This window comes from Chiloscyllium plagiosum, chromosome 27 (genome assembly GCF_004010195.1).
Source record: "Chiloscyllium plagiosum isolate BGI_BamShark_2017 chromosome 27, ASM401019v2, whole genome shotgun sequence".
In the NCBI taxonomy this organism is placed as follows: domain Eukaryota; kingdom Metazoa; phylum Chordata; class Chondrichthyes; order Orectolobiformes; family Hemiscylliidae; genus Chiloscyllium; species Chiloscyllium plagiosum.
Window position 1 is genome coordinate 47,106,626 of NC_057736.1, and position 22,627 is coordinate 47,129,252.

The 22,627-nt window shown below is 42.4% G+C and overlaps 1 protein-coding gene across 5 annotated transcripts in view; it reads left to right on the top strand.

The window, feature by feature from the left end:
- The first annotated feature begins 3,671 nt into the window (after positions 1 to 3,671).
- nfyc (nuclear transcription factor Y, gamma) overlaps positions 3,672 to 22,627 on the top strand; it is an 86,499-nt gene continuing 67,543 nt past the window's right edge. Inside the window, exons 1-2 of one of the 5 annotated variants that reach the window (XM_043717963.1) lie at positions 3,730 to 3,854; positions 20,597 to 20,662. The gene's annotated coding sequence lies outside the window, so the exon portion shown is untranslated. Of the gene's footprint in view, positions 3,855 to 15,281; positions 15,590 to 20,596; positions 20,663 to 22,627 lie in introns of those variants that run through there. The other 4 variants (XM_043717958.1, XM_043717959.1, XM_043717961.1 and 1 more) reach the window with 4 other exon arrangements.

Here is a 22,627-nt window from a genome sequence, read left to right on the forward strand (position 1 = left end):
GTGCAGTCCTTGCATGGTATTTTGTACACTACATTAGTTTTGCTCATGCTGGGTATTGGTCCTTCGTTCTGGTGAGTTGTTGTCTGAGAGTGGCTGTTGGTTTGTGTGCTGTTATAAGTCCTAGTGGTCGCAGTAGTCTGGCTGTCATTTCAGAGATGTTCTTGATGTATGGTAGTGTGGCTAGTCCTTTGGGTTGTTCATGTCCTCGTTCCGTTGTCTTTCCCTTAGGCATCTGTTGATGAAATTGCGAGGGTATCCGTTCAAAGTTTGTGAGAATATTTGTAGCTCGGGTGCTCGTTGCTCATCCACAAACTCCATCAACAAACACATCGACCTGGGCCCAATATACCGGCCACTACAGCGGACAGCTGAAACTGACAACCGGAAGCGGCAGGGACAGGCCACTATAAATGCCGGAGGAAACACCACAGAAGCGCTTCACAGGTGGCTCCCAAGCACTGAGGATGTCACCTAGACAGGGGACGAAACATTTGCAACAAAAACTTCCAGCTCGGCGAACAGAACCACAGCATTGATTAGGTCATAACTGGAATGTTGTGTGCAATTCTGGAATCTACATTATAGATGGATGTGATTGCACTGGAAAGGATGAAGAGATGATTTAACAGGATTTTGTCTGGGCTGAAGAGCTTTAGTTATGAAGAGAGATTGGACAGACTGGGGTTATTTTCTTTCAAGCAGAGGAGATTGAGAGGAGACATGACTGAGATTATAAAATTATGAGCAACAAAGATAGGGTAGGCAGGAAGGAACTTTTCCCCATAATGGAGGGATCAATGCCCAGGTAAGGGGTTGAAGGTTTGGAGGAGATACGAAGAAAGGCTTTTTCACCAGGGGTAGTGGAAATCTGGAACTCACTGCCTGTAAGTGTGGTAAGCCTCATAACATTTAAAAAGTATTTAGAAGTGCATTTGTTCATACGGGATACACAAGGCTATGGCCAACCATTGGAAAATGGAATTGGAATAGTTAGATGGTGATTTTTCACTGGCGCAGACTTGATGGGCTAAAGGGTCTGTATATCTCTAAGACAGATGTTTTTGCAAATGGAAAGCAGTTTCCAGTAGCATTCCACAGAACTCATTATTGGATCCATTACTATTGAGGCATATATTAACAACTTAGATTTAAACATGGGAGACATAATTTGGAAATTTGCAAACAACAACAAAATTAGCCAGGTAGTGAAGAGGATGGCTGCTGACTGCAGAAAGATATCAATGGCTCGGTTGAGTGCGTGGAAAAGTGGCAAATGGAATTCAATGCAGAAAAATGCAACACTTTACATTTGTGGATGTCAGACAAAGCAATAGAATACATGGGATATTTCTACATGAGGTAATAGAAAATTGAGAGGCCTTGCTGTGCATATCCACAGATCCCTTGAGGTGGCAGGACAAATAGAATCTGGGACTGCACTTGGATGCAGTGTAAGGGAAATAAAGAAGATCTTTTGAAGGCACACAGGTGGCATGGATGACACTTTATTATAATTACCTTCTCGCTTTTGAAAATATATCTTTATCTCATCATCAGCTTTGTGAGTGAATATTCATTTAGCAGCAACTGTAAGATTTAAGCAGTAATTACAGGATTTAAGGTACAGAGACATCATCTCGAGCATTAACTTGGTTTTATGGTCCAACAGTTAAACAACAGATCCTGCATCTTGTGCAGGCTATGGGAAGTTGCAAGGTAAGTGCTACCTTGGCAACTAGGATCATTCTTTCCAGTCTATAATACTGTACATTGTTGTACATTAGTCAGATTGATTGCTGATGTTGTCTAATGTGGTCAAGAGAGCTTTGGACCAGGAACTGTATTGACACAGTGGATTAATGTCTAAGGTACACCATGTGGATGTACTGTCACCCTTTGAAAGGCCTCACATTCAAACATGACGCCCCCACATTCAGAGAATGAAATTTACCCCACACACTCAGGTGTTGTGGCAGCCATTTTCAGCACCATTGCGCTTTTGTTATTTGTAGCTCGATGGAAGGGGATAGCAGTTGTGCTCCATGCCCGAGTTACAAGCTCGGCCTCTTACATTTGGTGAATCCCAACTGTACACATTCCCTTCTTGGTAGTCCTCCTCACTAACGCTGTTGGAATGTCTTCATATTCCCACCCAACTGTCTATCTAGCTGTTATCTGCCCACTTTACTGCCTGAGCTCCAAGCATACTAAATCAACATGCCAGGTACGGTATTGCACTGGCCCCATTGAAGCGAGGGTGTTGCTGATTGTAAATGAAAACCACCCCTATATTACTTCTTTCCTTTCATACTCTATTATTTCCCCTGTTGTACGCTGAGTTGCTCCTCTTCACAATTATTTCCTCTGTATCCCCATCATATTGCTTCTAATTCCCCAATTTTCTTTCCATAGCAGTAAGTCCCTGGTAACCTGAATTAGACTTTTGTGGACAGACCCCCAGGAGTGACTTTGGGCCTACCCCTTCATCAATTTGAATGGGCAGCCAACCATTGGCTGACCAGACTTCTGACTGGTCTTTGTGTAACTCCCTGACTGTGGCCCACTCCTTAAACTATAAAACTATGGACTCCCTGACTGTGCTACCTCAAGGAGCTGACTGACAATGCAGAAGTCCTTAGACTGATATCAGAGGCTGTGCCAGATCACTGACTGAAAGGCGTCTCCTTTGAAGTGAGAACTATTCCTCTTAGACTTTGACAATTATATCAGTATCTGAGAACAAAGAATGACCAGTGCCATAAGGAAAGGGCATATGAGTGGTGTTAGACAAATCAATCATTCCAAAAGTAAGTACAGATAAGCCAGGCTGCTAAATGGCCTCTTTCTGCATTTTAAAAAAATGTTAAAAATTAGATAGCACCAGATGGGACACTGTAACAAAAAGAACAAAAATAAAACTGTCAACAGAACTGCACAGGACCTTATCAAAATTAAATCAAAATGCTGTTATCATGGTTGACAATGCAGCCCAACCCCTGAGATTGTCATTAATTCCTAACAGTCTTTATTGCCTTGTTCTCTGCTGCAACAATTCTACAATTCCATGAAGGCAAGTACACACTGGTGTTTCCCAAAAGTTAGCACTACGACTATTGATCCACTTCATTTACATACTCTGGCTGCAGCATTGTTCACAATGAGGCAGAAGTGAGGTCTGCAGATGCTGGAAATCAGAGGTTAGATTAGAGAGGTGCTGGAAAAGCACAGCAGGTGATGAAGGGCTTTTGCCTGAAACGTCGATGCTCCTGCTCCTCGGATGCTGCCTGACCTGCTGTGCCCTTCCAGCACCACTCTGATCGAGGCTATTGTTTACAATGGCACAGATATGGTGGGCCGAAGGTCCTGTTCCTGTGCAATCTGTACAGTTCTATATTTCAGAGAACAATGTTTAGGAAGGTGATAAACAGTGGGAGTGACAGTAGCAGACTGCAGCAGGACACAGATGGATTAAATTTCACTCAGGGAAATATGAAGTAAAACTTTTGCGCAAAAAATATTCGGACAGTAATCAAGTTAACTGGTACAATTTTAAACAATGACCTGAGTATCTCCCTTCTGCAATCAGCCATCACCAAAACTGTGCTGTGGCCAAAACTCCCCTTAAGAGACGTTAATGTTGGCCTACAGAAATTCGGCGTCGGGCCCTTTAAGAAGCGGGTGTTGGCGCCGAGCTATCGCGAGATGTCTCTGTCTGTTCGTCCGTCTCCTTGAAGCAACGCGGGAGCCATCTTGTTTCCGCGCGAGGGGGGAGGGGTGGGGCAGCGAGGGGACAAGGAGACGAGCGAAGCGGGCAGGCAGGAGCTGGGACAGGGCGGCACTCCGCGTGCTGCCGGGTGAGTGCAGGGTCTGTGTCGGGGGCGCGGCACGGAGAAGGGGGTGCGAGGCGAGGCGGAGCGGCGGTGGGGGGGGGGAAGGCTGCGTACCGCCGTTGCTCGGGCGCCATCTTTTCACCGCCTCGGTGTGCCGCTGCTCTCATTGGTGGACACGGGTCAGAGGTTTGATTGGTCTGAGGGTTTCGGCCGCTATTGGTTCGCGGGCCCGGGCCCGAGGCCTGGGCCTCAGGTGTGAGCCCTGAGAGGCCAGCCCGCCTGCTATCCAGGGGCTCTGAAGTGGTAGGGAAACGGGCCTCTTCACACAGCCGACAGGCAGGCGGCAGGTTGTGGATTGAGTGAGGCCCCCCCCCCCAACAACAATACACACTTTGATTGACACCACATATCCAGGGTGTGTGTGAGAGAGAGAAGGTCTTGGTTCATTGTATGCTCTTGCGCTGGTTCCTGGATTATTGGATCGCAGGATGCATTAGGCCAGAGGGCTTACCAAATGACTTAGGATACAGGGGGAAGCTCACTGCATGTCCTGGACTTGGCATGCGGTGTACATCAGCCCTCCTGGTGCACCATGCCAGAGTGGGACAGTTCTCCAGTGTAACTGATGGTGTACTGTTTCTCAGCTGCTCATTGTCACCCATGGCTACTTCAGAAGAACGTAAATGGGAAAAGGACATGTGTCACCAGATGACTTGCCTATCCTGTTTTATCATTCAATATGATCATGGTTGATCTTGGGAATCAAATCCAAGTTTGTATTTCCTCACCATATCTCTTAAGATAGAAGTAGGGAAGTCAGGAGGTGAGTTACTTTCCTCAGTATTCCCAGTCTCTGACCTGCCTTTGTAGCCACTGTGAATCACTATTTCCCAATGGATCATTCAGTAGAAATAAGTTACTATAGTCCCAGAGGACCTTAGGGATGCTTTCTCTCATTGGAGAAAAAGACAACTAGTGGTGAGTTTAAAGTAAAGAGCACCGTGCCTTAGGCAAGGGATGAGATTGAGAAGGTGGGATTTTATCGTAACCCTGGAAATTAACTGCAATGGCTGAAAAGGGAGTTGGTTAGCTCAGTTGGCTGACTGGTTGGTGACTTTGAAGTGTGATGATTTGGAGGTGCCAGTGTTGGACTGGTGTGGACAAAGTCAAAACTTACATGACACCAGATTATAGTCCAACAGGTTTATTTAAAACCACAAGCTTTTGGAGCTACCTGAGGAAAGACTGGGAGCTCTGAAAGTTTGCAGTTTCAAATAAACATGCTGGACTCTGACCTAGTGTCGTGTGATTTTTGAATTTGAAGAATGATGCCAACAGCATGTTTTATTCCCTCCCTCAGAAGTCAGAAATGGGAATGTTTGCTGATGATTTGCACAGTGTTCAGCACCATTTACCACTCTGATACTGAAGCAGCCCTCCAGTGCAAGATCTGGCTTGGGTTGACATTGGTAAGTCAGATTTGCCCCACACATTTGTGTGGCAATGACCATCTCCAATAAGAGACAATCTAATCACTGCTCCTTGACATTCCATAGTGTTACCATCACTGAATCCTCTACTACCAATATCTTTAGGGTTACCACTGGGCAGAAACTCGGTTGAACTCGTCATATAAACATAGTTGATAAAACAGCAGGTCAGTGGCTAGGAATATTGAGGTGAGTAACTCTCCTGATTCCCCGAAGCCTGTCCACCATCTACAAGGCACAGGTCAGGATTGTGATATTGTATTCCCCACTTTCCCTGTTGGGTACAATTCCAACAGCATTCAAGAAGCTTGACACCATCCAGGACAAAGCAGCCCATCTGATTGGCACCATATCCACAAGGATCTGCTCCCTCCACCACTGACGCTGCAGCGTGTACTATACATAAGATGCACTGCAGAGGTTCACCAAAGATCCATAGACAGCATCTTCCAAACCCATGAGCACTTTCATCTCGAAGGACAAGGGCAGCAGATTCATAGGAACAACACCATCTATAAAATCCTTTCCAAGCCACTCACTATCCTGATTTGGAGAAAGCGAGGACTGCAGATGCTGGAGATCAAAGTCGAGAGTGTGGTGCTGGAAAAGAACAGCAGATCAGGCAGCATCTGAGGAGCAGGAGAATCGACGTTTCGGGCATAAGCCCTTTGTCAGAAAGAAAATTTTTTTTATGAGGGGGTTATGCCTGAAATGTTGATTCTCCTGCTCCTTGGATGCTACCTGACCTGCTGTGCTTTTCCAGCACCACACTCTCACCATCCTGATTTGCAAATATATCACCATTCTTTCATTGTTACTGGCTCAAAATCCTGGAATTCCTTCCCTAAGGACATTGTGGATCAACCTACAGCATGCAGTCTACAGTGTTTCAAGGAAGCAGCTCGTCACTACTTTCTCTTTGGCAACTAGGGGTGGATGATAAAATGCTGGCCAGACAGTGATGTCCATCCACATTCCTCAAAAAAAATTATTAATTAACCCTGCCACATTACCAAATATAATTTAGCTTTGAACCTGGTTAGTAACATAGTCTATTGGTCCAGCAAACTGTCTTAAAAATATTCTACAAATGCATCTTGTCATAAGACCATACGATTCTAGACCACTTTTGCCAATTTAGTTATTGTCACCCATATGGAGATAAAGTCCCCCACAGTTAATACAACACCAATAATTTCTCATTTAATGCTCTGTCCTACTGATGCAGGGGTCTAAACAATATGCCATCAGTGTTTTCTGACATTGATTTCCACCCACACCGATTCTATTTGATGATTTTCTCGAACAAGATACTTTCCACTAGTGTACTTGTGTCATCCTTTATTTTCAATGCTACCCATCCCTGCCGCTATTCTGGCTAACTCCAAAATACTGTGTACCCTGGAATGCTTACGTCCCAGCATTAAACACCTTGCAACCATATCTCTGAATTGTTGATTAAATAATCTCTCCCTCTATTTGTGCTTATAGTTCATCTATCATATTGCTGATGTTTCATGCATTTAGAGAAACAACCTCTGATATTTTTTTTAACTTCTATTCCCTGCAATTACCTTATTCACAGATGTACAAGTTATGTTCATCTCTGTTCTCACTCATCCTCACTTTGTCTTTATCACATCACTGCAATATCTCTTATTTTTCAGATTCTCCCAACACTCTGCTCCCTCTCCCCTCTATTGTTGGTATAAAACCCAATCTACAGTTCTAATTCTGTGACTGGCCAGAACACTGGTATCATCTTAGTTTAAGTAGTGCCCATCCCAGCTGAATAGCTTGTCTGTCCATGAATACTGATGTTGGCACCTAATACATTGAAACCCCCTTCTTCTCACACCTCTCTTTGAGCTGCACCTTTAATACTTTGCTCAACCTGTGCTAATGTGAATTGACATGTTGCTCAGGTAACATTGATTTGGGCATTAACATTTTAAATTATCTTAGTACATTATTCCTGATTCTATGTATAATTCATGCTTTAGAGAACTACACACTCCCTGATCACACTGTCTCTTAACACTACCACGTTCCTTTTCCCTAATGCCTGATTGAATGGCATTCTGTACCATAATTTGTCCACTCATTCATCCTTCTCATTCTCAGAGTTAAAATTGGGCTGATCCTCTTCCCTTGCGGACTCGACAGCTTAACTGTGGAAAGGTTGTTTCTCATTCTGGGAGCGTCTAGGGCGACTAAGCATAATCTCAGAATGAGGGGTTGCCCTTTTAAAGTAGAGAAGAGGAAGAATTTCTTCTTGGAGGATAGTCAATACGTGGAAATACTTATATGTTGACACGTGTCTTCACTGCAGAGGGCTGGATTGTTATCTGTATTCAAAACTTAGACAGATCATTAACTAATCAATTAGTTATTAATTCACACACGGCTGAAGTGATAGAATGTTACACTGTCCGAACTTGGAAACAAAGGTGTCAGCTACCAAATGCTTTCCTTCTCAGCATCAAATTCCCATGTGAACCAAACCTGCAACTTTGTTGTCAGTCTACTGCATGTACTCTTTGTGCATCCATTATTACCAATGCTATGGACGGTGATTGGTTCGGGTACTGTCACAGGCACAGTTAATGGTTAAAAAGAACCCAATGAATTGCGAATGCTAGAAATTGGAAACAAAATCATAAATTGCTAGAAAATTTCAGGTCTGGCAGCATGTAAACGAAGCAGAGTGAAGATTTCAGATCCAGTGATCCTTCTTCAGTTCAAATGCTGCCAGACCTCTTGCGTTTTTCCAGCAGTTTCTGACTTTGTTTCACAGTTTTCTGATAACTTTGCATTATCATCCCATGTGTCATAGAGATGTACAGCATGGAAACAGACCTTTCGGTCCAACACATCCCTGCCGACCAGACATCCCAACCCAACCTAGTCCCACCTGCCAGCACCTGGTCCATATCCCTCCAAACCCTTCCTATTCATATACCCATTCAAATGCCTTTTAAATGTCGTGATTGTACCAGCCTCCACTATTTCCTCTGGCAGCTCATTCTATACATGTACCACCCTCTGTGTGAAAACGTTGCCCCTTGGGTCTCTTTTATATCTTTCCCCTCTCGCCCTAAACCTGTGCCCTCTGGTTCTGGACTCACCGACTCCAGGGAAAAGACTTTGTCTATTTATCCTACCCATGCCCCTCATAACTTTGTAAACCTCTATAAGGTCACCCTTCAACATCCGACGCTTTTATATCTTTCCCCTCTCGCCCTAAACCTGTGCCCTCTGGTTCTGGACTCACCGACTCCAGGGAAAAGACTTTGTCTATTTATCCTATCCATGCCCCTCATAATTTTGTAAACCTCTATAAGGTCACCCTTCAACATCCGACGCTGCAGGGAAAAAAGCCCCAGCCTGTTCAACCTCTCCCTATAGCTCAAACCCTCCAACCCTGGCAACATCCTTGTAAATCTTTTCTGAACCCTTTCAAGTTTCACATCATCTTTCTGATAGGAAGGAAACCAGAATTGCAACAGTGGCCTAACATTGGCTTTGGTCACCACACACAACCTCTGAAGAGTCATGAGTTTAAGCTGTTCTCCAAGACTACCTACAGTCTAGCTTGACACTCCCTGCTGTTTGTGGGACTTTGCAATATGCAAATTGATAGCTGCATTGGCCTATAAAATAATAGCAACAATATGTAATAAGTACTTGGCATGAGCATAGTGGCTCAGTGGTTAGCACTTCAGCCTCACAGCACCAGGGTCCCAGGTTCGATTCCAACCTCAGCCACATTCTCCCTGTGTCGGCGTGGGTTTCCTCCCACAATCCAAAGATGTGCATATCAGGTAAATTGCCCACAGTGTTAGGTGCATTGGTCAGGGGGAAATGGGTCGCTGTGGACTGGTTGGGCCGAAGGGCCTGTTTCCACACTGTAGAGAATCTAATCTAAAAAAGAGACAGATGTGAATCAGTGGACAGCATTTTTGCTTCTTGCAAAAGTTGTGTGATCAACTCCTACTCCAAAGATATGAGCACAAAATCAAGACAGATATGCCAGTGTGGCAATGAAGGAGTGCTGCACTATCAGAGACATTTTAAGAAGATATCCAAAGTTCTGTGTCATAGAGTCATAGAAATGTACAGCATGTAAACAGACCCTTCTGTCCAACTCGTCCATGCCGACCAGATATTCTAACCTAATCTAGTCCCATTTGTCAGCACTTTGTCCGTATCCCTCTAAACCCTTCTTATTCATATACCCATCCAGATGCCTTTTAAATGTTGCAATTGTACCAGCCCCCACCACTTCCTCTGGCAGCTCATTTCATACATGCACCACCCTCTGCGTGAAAAAGTTGTCTCTTAGGTCTCTTTTATATCTTTCCTCACCCCAAGGAAAAGACTTTGTCAATTTATTCTATTGATGCCCCTCATGATTTTCTAAACCTCAAATGTCACCCCTCAGCCTCTGATGCTCCAGGGAAAACAGCCACAGCCTATTTAGCCTCTCCCTGTAGCTCAAATTTTCCAATCCTGGCAACATCCTTGTAAATCTTTTCTGAACTCTTTCAAGTTTCACAACATCCTTCTGACAAGAAGGAGACCAGATTATTTACAATATTTCCAAAAGTGGCCTAATCAATGTCCTGTACAGCAACAACATGACCTCCCAAACTCCTTTATTCAATACTCTGACCAATAAAGGAAAGCATACCAAACGCCTTCTTCACCATTCTACCTACCTGCGACTCTGCTTTCAAGGAGCTATGAACCTTAGTGGACCCAGCACCGATTCTTGTGGCACTCCACTGGTCACAGGCCTCCAGTCTGAAAAGCAACCCTCCACCACCACCCTCTGTCTTCTACCTTTGAGCCAGTTCTGTATCCAAATGGCTAGTTCTCCCTGTATTCCATGAGATATAACCTTGCTAACCAGTCTCCCATGGGGAACTTTGTCAAAAGCCATACTGAAGTCCATATAGATCACATCTACTGCTCTGCCCTCATCAATCTTCTTTGTTACATCTTCAAAAAAACTCAATCAAGTTTGTGAGACGTGATTTTCCACGCACAAAGCCATGTTGACAATCCCGAATCAGTCCTTGCCTTTCCGAATACGTGCAAATCCTGTCCCTCAGGATTCCCTCCAATAACTTGCACACCACTGACATCAGGCTCAGCAGTCCACAGTTCTCTGGCTGGTCCTTACCACCTTTCTTAAATAGTAATACCACGTTAACCAACCTCCAGTCTTCCAGCACCTCACCTGTGACTATAGATGATACAAATATCTCAGCAAGAGGCCCAGCAATCACTTCCCTAGTAGTATCTCCCCCATCTCGTGCGGCTTCACAGAAAGGTTGCCTTGCTGATCTTTGAGGGGCCCTATTCTCTCCCTCGTTACCCTTTTATTCTTAATGAATTTGTAATAACCCTTTGGATTCTCCTTAACCCTATTTGACAAAGCTATCTCATGTCCCCTTTTTGCCCAATTTCCTGCTAAGATTTCCACACTGTAAGTAATCTAAGCTAATCTAATTTCCTTCTTAAGTATACTCCGACTGCCTTTATACTCTTCTAAGGATTCACTCGATCTATACTGGCATATGCTTCCTGCTTTTCCTTAACCAAACTCTCATTTTCTCTTGTCATCCAGCATTCCCTACACCACCAGCCTTTCCTTTCACCCTAACAAGAATATACTGTCTCTGGACTCTTGTTATCTTGTTTCTGAAGGCTTCCTATTTTCCAGCCGTCCCTTTACCTGCAAACATCTGCCTCCAATCAGCTTTTGAAAGTTCTTGCCTAATACCATCAAATTTGACCTTCTTCCAGTTTAGAACTTCAACTTTTAGATCTGGTCTATCCTTTTCCATCATTATTTTAAATCTAATAGAATTATGGTTGCTGGTCCCAAAGTGCTCCTCCACTGACACCTCAGTCACCTGCCCTGCCTTATTTCCCAAGAGTAGGTCAAGTTTTGCATCTTCTGTAGTGGATACATCCACATACTGAATCAGAAAGTTTTCTTGTACCCACTTAACAAATTCCTCTCCATCTAAACCCTAACACTATGGCAGTCCCAGTCTATGTTTGGAAAGTTAAAATCCCCTATTATAACCATCCTATTATTCTTATAGATAACTGAAATCTCCTTACAAATTTGTTTCTCAATTTCCCTTTGACTATTAGGGGGTCTATAATACAATCCCAATAAGATGATCATCCTATTCTTATTTCTCACTTCCACCCAAATAACTTCACTGGATGTATCTCTGGGAATATCCTCCCTAAGTACAGCTGTAACGTTATCCCTTATGAAAAATGCCACTCTCCCTCCTCTCTTGCCTCTCTTTCTGTCCTTCCTGGAGCATTTGTATCTTGGAACATTAAGCTGACAGTCCTGTCCATCACTGAACCACATTTCTGTAATTGCTATGATGTCCCAGTTTCATGTCCCTAACCATGCCCTGAGTCTTTCCTGTCAGGCCTCTTGCATTGAAATAAATGTAGTTTAATTTATCAGTCCTACCTTGTTCTCTGCTTTGTCCCTGCCTGCTCTGACTGTTTGACTCGCTTCTTTCCCAACTGTACCAGTCTCAGATTGATCTCTTTCCTCACTATCTCTCTGGGTCCCATCCTCCACCTTATTAGTTTAAATCCTCCTGAATAGCTCTAGCAAATCTCCCTGCCAGTATATTAGTCCCCTTCCAATTCAGTTGCAATCCATCCTTCTTGTATAGGTCACTTCTACCCCAGAAAAGATTCGAATGATTCAAAAATGTGAATCCTTCTCCCATACACCAGCTCCTCAGCTACACATTCCATCTGCTTTATTCACCTATTCCTACCCTCACTAGTTCGCGGCACTGGGAGTAGTCCAGATAGTACTACCCTCGAGGACCTCCTTTTAAAATTCCTGCCTAACTTTCTCGATTCTCCCTTCAGAATCTCATCCTTTTTCCCTCCCTATGTCCTTGGTTCCAATGTGTACAATGACCTCCTGCTGGTCCCTCTCCCCTTTGAAAATATTCTACACCCTCCCTGAGCCATCCTTGATCCTGGCACCAGGGAGGCAGCACACAGAGTTTTCGCTACTGGCCACAGAAACGTATGTCTGCGCCTCTTCCTAGGAAGTCCCCTAACACAATCAATCGCTTGGAACCCAATGTACCCCTCATTTCATTACAGCCTGTCTTAATACCAGAAACTTGGCTGTTAGTGCTGTTAGAGAGTCCCATCACACCCTACATTTTCCAAAATAGCATACTTATTTGAAATGGGGATAGCCACAGGAGACTCCTGCACTATCTGCCTCCCTCTGCTACCTTTCCTGGAGTTTCCATTTGGAAATGGTTTCATGATAACATTTCAAAGGAACATGTGGAAGTTCTCTTAAATGCCCTGACCAGTATTTATCCTCAAACAATCACTCTCACTTAAGATGACATTCATCACTTTGCTAGTTTTGGATTTTGTTGTGTTCACTTTATTAAAGCAGCACTTTGAAATTGACTGTAAAGGGTTTTGGAATGTGAAAGGTGTTATATTAATGCATTTTAAAATGCACGTTCTTTAGTAAGTGACGTGCCGAGTGCAGAGGGAACTTATAAACACATATATACAGACTTAACTCTGGAAGTGCAGTTGATGAGATTTGGAACACTGTAATCAAATAGGTTTCAAGTTTTATGTTTACTGATACCTCCTGCGGTAATCTGATTCAACAAGTGATGCTTAACAATGAGATTAGCATGCCCATCATACAAGGTTTTCTGGTTTAGAAAAAATTCACTTTTTTAATATTCTCTTACATTTTATGTAAGATGATGAAACTCAGCTGTCGGTGTTGCAAGTATAGGGGTCAGTGTTCACATGAGTAACTCTTATGTTGTCTGAATTATAATTTAGCTAATTGATATAACTGCCAGATTGTTTTTCCAATTAGATTAGATTAGATTAGATTACTTATAGTGTGGAAACAGGCCCTTCGGCCCAACAAGTCCACACCGCCCCGCCGAAGCGCAACCCACCCATACCCCTTACCTAACACTACGGGCAATTTAGTGTGGCCAATTCACCTGACCTGCACATCTTTGGACTGTGGGAGGAAATCGGAGCACCCGGAGGAAACCCACGCAGTCACGGGGAGAATGTGCAAACTCCGCACAGTCAGTCGCCTGAGTCGGGAATTGAACCCAGGTCTCTGGCGCTGTGAGGCAGCAGTGCTAACCACTGTGCCACCGTGCTGCCCTTTCTTAGATTCAGTGTGAATCATTTTTAGATCTGAACAGCTTTGAATTGTGCTGCATTAGCCAAAAAAAAAGTATTTATCCCTTTGACAGTTGATTCAAATGGCCTATTTCCATGCTGCATATCTTATGATATCTATTAGGCTGGATTATTACATTTATGGCAGTGATAAATAGAGACACTTTTTTCTTGAATATGATTGCATCAGTTTCTGCACCAAACGTCACTGCATATTTGCCCCAATTGGGATTAATAAGTCATGGAGTTGAACACTTGTTATTAAAACCGAAAGAACTATGGATGCTGTAAATCAGAAAAAAAACAGAAATTGCTGGAAAAGCTCAGCAGGTCTGGCAGGATCTGTGAAGAGAAAGCAGAGTTAATATTTCAGGTCACCGGACCTGAACCATTAACTCTGATTTCTTTTCACAGATGCTGCCAGACCTGCTGAAATTTTTTGGCAACTCCTGTTTTTGTTTGTGCACGTTTGTTATTAGTGACTGGCTGCTGGCATTACTAAATGTTGTTGCTTACTTTTGGCTTCAGGACATTTCAGGATATTACCCCTTCTGGCCTACCATTAACTGATTATGGTGCTGCTGTATGTATCCTTGCCTTGTCTGATCTTCATGTGTGCCTCCAGTTGCCTTGTCTAATGCCAGTGTTGCTGTGTCCAGTAATTTATCTATGCAATCCTGTCTGCCGTTGTCGTGTCAAATCCCTGCACATGTATTGTGCCTGTGGGTGCCTGTCTGACTCTGGTTTTTGTTTGGCCCTGCTGGTTCTAGTGTTTTGCCTGTAGTTGACCTGTCTGACCCTGGTAGTCGTTAACTTGATTGTTACCGGATTAAGAATCTGCCCAAGAATGGAATTCTTTATGTCGGAGATAGATAATAGGATCACTTTGGTCAACATTTTTGTAGATAAATGAGTTGTGTATTGAACGGCGTGTTTAGATATTCTTGAGAACATCTTTCTTGTTTATGTCGCCTCTGTTACTTATGGCAGCGGCGTTTAGTTTTAGCAAAATTGTTTGAGCAACATTAACTTCAAGATCTGGTCTCGTTCAATCTTTTGGAGATTTCGGTAAAGATAAATAGGGAAAGAGCCTTCATGATGACGCGATCTCTTTGCAATGATTGATGTAGCTTCTCGCCAATCGAATACTAGGCGGCGCTGGAATGGAATGTTTGCAACCCCGTTCGGACCAATCTGAGAGCGCGTGGGGCGGGATTTGCTTGATGAAGGGGAAAAGCAGTGGAAAGTTTGCAAAAAAAATCCTCTTCGCTATGAAAGAGGAGAGAAACAAAGCAAGGTTACACGGTGATATCGGCAATGGAATCTACACGTATTGCCAAGGGGAAATGTGCAAATACACAAGCTAATAAACAGACAATTTACTGATTGGTTTAATTGCAAAAACACTCCGACCTTTTGTTCACACGATCCTACAATTGTATCATGGTGTTTTTCCCCCCGAATGAATGCTTTCGTTGAATGTCTCCTTTGCCGATCCAGGCCTCCCCTATCTCCTCTGACCCCTATTCTGTCGGGCAACCGAACCTGAAACCGGAAGTGTCAAATGGCCAGCGGATTGGCGTGTCCACTATCCAATCAGGATATAGCACCCAGGGGAAGGGTGAGATGGTCTTCCAATGGCAGGTCACTGTATCGGGGAGGCGGGTCTTTCACGAGTAGCAGGTTGGGCTGAGTTTCAGCCTTCACTTGCCAGTGGGGGAAAAAAGGCTGCAGGTTTGTTGTAGTGAGTTTATCACTGAGACAGGGGTCAAGTGAAAGACAAAGAAAAATGGCGAATGCATTCATTTACTGGCTTCAGAGCACCAAGCTTTCTACTTTACAATGTGTCCTGTCTGCATTGCACTGCAGCTGCGTTTGGGGCTCTCTGCATTTGAGAAGCTTTTTGATTGCTGGCCTCCTTTTTTTTGGAGCCTAGGAGTGTCTTCCACTGCTCCTTTTCCTCTCCTTCCGGACCTGGAGAGGAAAGAGTACATTCGTACCATGAAGCTGGATGTTGGGGTAAGTATGAGATTTTTTTTCCAATCAAAATGAGTGAACGACTGCACAGATACTGTCGTGGATTCGCAAGGTTCTGGGTTTCCCTCTCAAAATTTAGTCGAAACAAAATCCTGCTGGTCTGACTGTTGTTCTAACATTTCGGCTGTGTCCTTCAGCATTCTGCTTCTTTACAAATCGCAGTCAAGTAATCGAAGGGCTTTGAGCAACCTTGAATTCCTCAAGGGCTAGTGAGTAGACAGTGGTTGTTAAAGGAAAGGCCATTCAGACGTTTGTTTTGATTTACTTCTCGAGAGGAAAGATCGTTAAGTAGATTTTTTTTTCTTAACTACAAGTAAACAATACCCAAGTTCAATATGTGGGTGTAATGAAAATGTCCTACTTTTGATTTCTTATTCCTATACTCCCATAAACATTTGAATTTTTGTTTTAAGTCCAGTATGTCAGTATTATTTTGAATTTCCAGTCTACTAGAGTTGATATAGAGAGTACGTTCAAACTAAACAGGGTCAACAGACTTTACACAATATATCAAAACTTGATGACAGGTTCATTCAAAATTGTATGTTTGCGAACTAGACTGTTTAGAAATCCTGCGACTATCCTCCGATGACAGTCTCTCTTAATTGTCTTGTTCTTTTTAATTAGAAATCAGTTTATATTGCTGTCGTACAGTTTTGTCCTTCTTATCTAGGACAATGATCGAAGTTTGCTAGTCTTTCCTCTGTTACATAGGCAACATGTTACAGGAGAGGAACAGACGAGTGCCCTGTCCTGTGCGTGGTTGACTTGAGAATTGTGTGAAGGTCACTGGAATGTTGGCTTGGAATAGCTCAGCTAGTCAATGCCTCTCAAACTAAGTATTGTAACATAGCCACAAGTGACATGGAAGGAGTAGAACTAAAATGCTTTTACGTTTTTTTCTAAAAGCTCATTAGGACTCTTATCTGTGTACTGTTAGAATTGCGGTCTGTTTTGTTCTTGTTGTGAAGGGTTTGACAAAGTATGTCTGAAGTTGGCGTAGCTGGGCCTTGAACTGAAAATAAGTGACCTTGAGATGCAGTTGCTTGATAGCTGTTCAAAGGGTATGATTATACCATTGAGTGGGAATGGGTACTATGAAAGAATTTTGTTACACTTGCAAAATATTTCATAACTTTGCAGGGATTTTCTATCTTGAATGGTTTCAATTTCTGAAAATAACTGGTAATTTAAGGTGATTGATTTTATTATGGTAAATAAATTATTGTAATATGCTGAAAATATTTTTAAAGAAATTGTAGCCATCAAGGAACAACTGCACGCTTGTTGCTGATTTCTTGTGATACTAGCTGCTGCGTACACACTTAAGATGATGAGAGTTGACCTCACATAGTTTGCCTATGGCAGATTTGGTTACAAGAACAAGTAAAGAGTTGAAAATATATAAATTTGTTGGGATAATTGTACAAAACTAGCACTTGGAGATGGTTTAAAATGTTCTTTGTAAGTTTTCATTCTTATTTTAAAAATTGACAGTGCTGCAGTGATACTGTTATGAGATATGTTACCTCTTCAGGACTGCCTACTCAGAGGGCAGTAGAGGCAGGGATCACTGAATATTTTTAAGGTGGAAGTAAATAATTTTTTCTGAGTAAGGGAATCAAAGGTTGCTAGGGGCAAATGGAACAGTGGAACTCAATGCAGGTGACCTGTAACCATGAGCTTTGGCAGAGCAAGTCTGAGGGGTCGAATAGCCTCTTCCTGCTCCTGACATTGTTACCTTTTCTGGTAAACTTCATGTTGTTTGGAATCACAGTTGGTATACATATTTCACATTGGTGTAAATTAATTCTTTAGAAGACTCTTTGATGTGTAACTCATTGCCACTGTGCTGAATATATGTTGTACCATTCAGAATGGTATCCGTCCAAAGTCCAAGATTTGCCTATTAAATACAGAGGAATCCTCATCTATATTGGGCATTTGTTTCTTGTGGATTAAATAAGGGGACGTAAAGTAAATAGGTTGAGTCCAATTAACATTTGTTTCTGATCAGCTCCATCTACAAACATTCTTAGAATATTTCTTGGTCGGTTCTATCTCCAGGAACATTTAGTTGTCTCAAGTACATTACAGGAGAAAGTGAGGGCTGCAGATGTGTTGCTGGAAAAGCACAGCAGGTCAGGCAGCATCCAAGCAGCAGGAGAATCGACGTTTCGGGCATGAGCCCTTCTTCAGGAATGAGGAAAGTGTGCCAAGCAGGCTAAGATAAAAGTACATTGCAGTTGACCCTCAGTCCCAGACTTTCAAATCCTCTGAGTTAGTGTTCTGCTGTTTTTCTTCAACTTTTCCATGATTCTGTTCATTGCTGGAGGTTCCACTTAGTGTCTTATTATTTACATTGCAACCCACACTATTTTGACAATGTCAGAATATACCTGTGCATGTAATTCTTAAACTAGCAAGATAAGTTTTTTTGCTAAGTGCAGTATAAAAATGTTATCATGTACGTACCAATCACCTATCTGGAGGCTTGATGTACTATAATATAGTGATCAAATATAACATTTCATTGTGGGAAATGCCAGCACTGTCCAAAACCCTCCCACATCATACCTCTTTGTATTACAGCCAATCTAACGTTGGTGGTACTGATTTGCCTAGGACTTTTTTTGATGGTGGGGTGTGGGGAAGCGAGGTGGAAAGGAGGATATTCACTGAATTCCTTCATCATGGTGTCTGCATTACTAACCACCTTGCTTGAAACTGTCTACATTTGTAAGATGGGATGAGTATTATCCAGAAGGCCCTAGATCTTTGACTACTCCATAACAAGTTAGATTTTATATTGATCTAGTGGTTAATTCATTTACTGAGAGCATACTATAATTGACTAACGTTCAGATAATCTCACTGCTAATGCTTAGCTCTCATTGTCAAAGTTAATGTAATAATATTCATACTTAGGTGCATGCAGGTGGTCAGTGTCAAGTTTTTGCTTTTTGACATGAACAACCTTTTAAAAGGTGACCGAGGGATAATTTCACCTCTTACTCTGCCTTATAATTTTCTCTGTGGTAGGAGAGCAGCATGTTTACAAAGTTTTTACATTCATGTTGACAAATGAAAATTCACATTACCTGCTCTCTAATTGGGCTCATGCATCAAATGGTCAACAAATCATAAAAGCAAAATAGTGAGATGAGAGAGATTCACTGGTACACTAACCTCTCCTGTCTCTAAATTTATTTGGAAGCACCAGTTGTTCAGAACCTTTTGAGCAGACCCAAATAACTGTCATTTTAGTGTAGTATTTTGGGAGCAGAAACACAAGATGCATACTGCTTTGTGATGTTTTACTGTTTTAATGTTTACATTTTGCATTTTTCTGGTTCATATGGTTAAGCATTCTGAAATTTTGTAAACAAAATTCCAGTATCCAGAAATGCCTTGGTTGCATGCATTCTGGATTGTTGCGGTTACGGTATAATTCTAGATAGTTAATAGCAAGTCCAAATTCCTGAAATGATGTGTATTCTGTGTAATTTTGACAAATTTCAGCTGTGTATTTTTAGTCAGACGTTGGGTGTCTTCCTGTGTTAGCAATTGAATTAGCCCCATTTCCTCAAATGCCAAATTGCTTTGTTACCCATTGTTGGAAGTTAGTTGGTGTTTTGGAGAGCAGAGAAGAGTGTTGCCGAATGCTCTCTGCACTGATATGTTGACTACTTTGCATGAACTTTCAGGGTTACGGCCGAAACCAGTGTACACTACCTCCCAGCGGTACTACAGTATTGTATACATAGTAATGTTGTATCATTAAATATTGTGAATACATATACTTAAAGTTGTTGTAGCTGACAGTAGGATGTGCTGTTGAGATTTCATTTTTAATGTATGTCATTGATGTCTCACTCGCTCTCGCTCTCTCTCTCTCTCGCTCTTTCTCTTACAAACCACCCCTTCAATACCTGCCACTCCACCCTTTGTTCATATGTAAGAGTACTTACTTTAATTGCCAGTTACACTAAGCATAAAGAGTAAGAATTACTGAATGACCAGTCACCTCTTGGAGCATACTGAAAAATGTTTGTTTGTCTGAGAACTCAAAATCAAAATGCAAATGGTTTGCAGTTATGGCTTAATATCTGACATTGAAATTACAATAGTAGGAAAGGGATATCACATTACAAATGTTACCTTAACCCAATTGCATCCACATCATGAAATTTAGCGTCAAGTCCCACTGGTGCAAAAACTGGGCCAACTATTACAGCTAAGAGTTTCATGCTTTAGATGTGACATTAAAAGCAGAATATTGATTCAATGATGTTGTATTAAAAGATACTGATGTGCAGTCTGAAGAAGAAGAGCAGCATCCTGGTTAACAGTGCTCCTCCAAATTAGTTATTTATCTCATTGCAATTTGTGAATTATGTTGTGCAACTGCATTTGTGCTTATAAGTGACTAAAGCCTCCAATTAATGCAGCATACATTAAGGAAGCTGGAATATTTGAGATAAAGAAACTATATTTAAATGCAAGGTTTCTCTGGACTGATTAGCTTTAGAGCTTGCAGCAAAATTCCTTTGAGTTTTAAGTGGTCTGATCCCTTAGTGAGCAGGCTACAAACTCACAACATACTTATAAAATTAGTTCCAACTTGGAGGAAGTATGGAAATAACTGTTGCAGTAGAGATTGAAGTACACAGAGGAACTTTATCCTTTGTCAGACGTAAGAGTGCTTTACTAGATAGAAAACTCTGCTGGCTATGCATATAAACTAGTATATATGTTCCTGACCTTGACAATAAGACGGTGTGCAAAATATTCAGTGTATGTGGTGGGAACCTGTTAATTTATAATCCCATATTGAAAGTTACAGTCACTTTGAATGTCGCAAGATTGGAAAATTTGACTTGCTAAACAAGCTTTTTGCTGCAGCTCAAATGTCAAAGTATCTTGACAACCTACAGGTGTCAGCATATTTATACTTCTGTTTCCAATACAGCCTTTTCTCTCTTTCAGCTTTCTTGTGTTGGACTCATTCTAGGTTGTTGCTGCCCCATTGATCAGCCTTTCGTCTGAATCAAGGTATACAATATTTCTTTTCAAAGGGAAGATTTTCTTTCTTAGTTTGCAAATAAAGCACAAAATTTAAATGTATTTATGGTGAAGCACCATATAACTCTTAAACCTCTCGCCCAGTCCAGAACTGCTATAAGTATCCAAGTAAAACAGCATAGCAGTAACTCCTGTCAGGCACATGAAGTCATTCAGTGCACAGTACAATTCAAAACTTTTTGGGTATTGATGCATCCTTTGTCTACATGCAATAAGAGCTGAAAAACATTTATATTACACAGGTGCCAGACAGTGATCATCTTTGACAAAATAAAACCTAGTTATCTCCCCATGTAATTCAATGGCATTGAGGAGAAAGTGAGGTCTGCAGATGCTGGAGATCAAAGTTGAAACTTTATTGCTGGAACAGCACAGCAGGTCAGGCAAGCATCCAGGGAACAGGAGACCAACATTTCAACTACCCCTCCCACTCTGCCGAGGACATGGAGGTCCTGGGCCTCCTTCACCGCCGTTCCCTCACCACCAGACGCCTGGAGGAAGAACGCGTCATCTTCTGCCTCAGAACACTTCAACCCCAGGGCATTGTGGTGAAAGGGTTAAAATTATGTCCCAATACATGTGTGAATCTAACCGGAATGGAGGTGTTGCTTAGTCCCGTGTGAATCTTATTACACACCTCCCCGTGTGAATCTTCTTATCTGTATGTAACTAGAATGGAATGTGTTTTTTAGCCTTGCTCTGCTCTAACCGAAAATGGAAGGTGTCGCTTAGTCCCGTGTGAATCTTGTTACACACCTCCCCGTGTGAATCTTCTTATCTGTATGTAACCAGAATGGAATGTGTTTTTTAGCCTTGCTCTGCTCTAACCGAAAATGGAAGGTGTCGCTTAGTCCCGTGTGAATCTTGTTACACACCTCCCCGTGTGAATCTTCTTATCTGTATGTAACCAGAATGGAATGTGTTTTTTAGCCTTGCTCTGCTGTTCACATGAATGTTTATATCTGGAAAAGAGTATATCAGCTGGAAAAGTCTCCAGTTCGGTGAGTCTGCTCCGGGGTTACGTTTAACCGCCGAGCGTGGGTTGTTGGCAACCGCTCTACGAGAACTGACGGCTCCCAGTTCCGGTAACATGTAGAGTGAGTATAAGCCAGACCCGTTGGTTGTGGCGACGCTGCGGGGAATAAAATGCCCATATTCTAGCAGACTCGCCTCTTGGTCGTTTGTTCTGTGTCAGACTACTCTCCTACGAACCTGACCTTGAGAATTTTTTAAAACAGCATGGAATGCGTTGCCAGCAGCAGTTGTGGAAGCAAGGTCATTGGGGACATTTAAGAGACTGCTAGACATGCATATGGTCACAGAAATTTGAGCGTGCATACATGAGGATCAATGGTCGGCACAACATCATGGGCTGAAGGGCTTGTTCTGTGCTGTACTGTTCTATGTTCTATCAACATCCAGTTGATGATAATTAATCCGATATTTAACTCTGCCAGCCACATTTAATACTCTGGCTACAAGCGAAGTCAGAGGCTGGGAATTCTGCAGTGAGTAACTCTTTCTAACTGCCCTGATCCTGTGCACTATAAGGCAAAAATCTGGAGCTTAATGGAAGACTCTCCACTTGCCCCGATGATTGCAGCTCCAACAACACTCAGTAGTGATATCACCTGGAACAAAGCAGCTTGTTTGATTGATAGTCCACTCACCACTTTTAAATGTTCACTCCATCCCTCACTGCTACACAGTGTGTACCACCTACAAGAAAACAATTTGCCATTGACAGCACCTTCCAAACCCATAACCTCTATTATCAAGGAGGCCATACCCAGAACCTGCATGGGAATGCCACCTGCAAATTCCCCTGCAGATCTCTCAGCATCTGACTCAGAAGTACATTGCTGTCCATTGATCATTGATTGGACTAAAACCTGAGAAGTTTCTTTGTCCTTCTGTTTTCTTGCTATCTCACCA